Source organism: Echinops telfairi, unplaced genomic scaffold (assembly GCF_000313985.2).
Source record: "Echinops telfairi isolate 266 unplaced genomic scaffold, ASM31398v2 ScPeMD7_53;HRSCAF=182, whole genome shotgun sequence".
In the NCBI taxonomy this organism is placed as follows: Eukaryota; Metazoa; Chordata; class Mammalia; order Afrosoricida; family Tenrecidae; genus Echinops; species Echinops telfairi.
The window spans coordinates 11,540,415-11,541,013 of record NW_022103951.1 but is presented as its reverse complement, the minus strand read 5'-3'; positions in this window follow the sequence as shown (position 1 = coordinate 11,541,013).

Below are 599 nucleotides of genomic sequence, written 5' to 3'. Positions count from 1 at the left end.
TACTCGCCATCTTGCGTCGGGTGGTTAGCCCCTAGCTTTCGCCTTGAACTCCCCTCACTAGCCGAGTGCAGTCCAACCGCAGACGCCCCTGCCTTTTCCAGGCGCGTCACGCACTTCGAGCTCCGAAGCCTGAGCTCCGGCCTGCAGCCTGGGTGCTCCCCAGACGCCGCGTCTTTCTCTCCTGCCTCTCGCGCTCCAGGTACCGAGGTCTGAGGCGCTCTTCTCTCTCTCTCTCTCTCCAAACTTGGAACGAGACTTTTCAACCCGCGCCTCTCAGCCCGCCCAGACAGCTGAGCGCAGGCGCAACTGCCCTGGGAAAAGTGAGAGGCGGCCAAGGGGCGGGCCTGGGAGCCAACGGCTCCTCTGCCTGGCCCAATAGGGAGAGGCAGGCGGGTCTCACGCAGTTTTCGGGGGCAGGTTTCTGGGGGGTAGGTGGAGTGTTGCGCGGCAGGAAGTTGGTAATGCGCATGCGTGGGGCCTCGCAGGGGCGCTCCCAAGGCCGGCCGCGGGGGTGGATGGGGGCGCGCGGGGGTGGGGCGAATAGAGGCGCTGTGTCCAGGGCTGCGCGGGGGCTGCAAGCCTCGGGCCAGCAAGCCCTG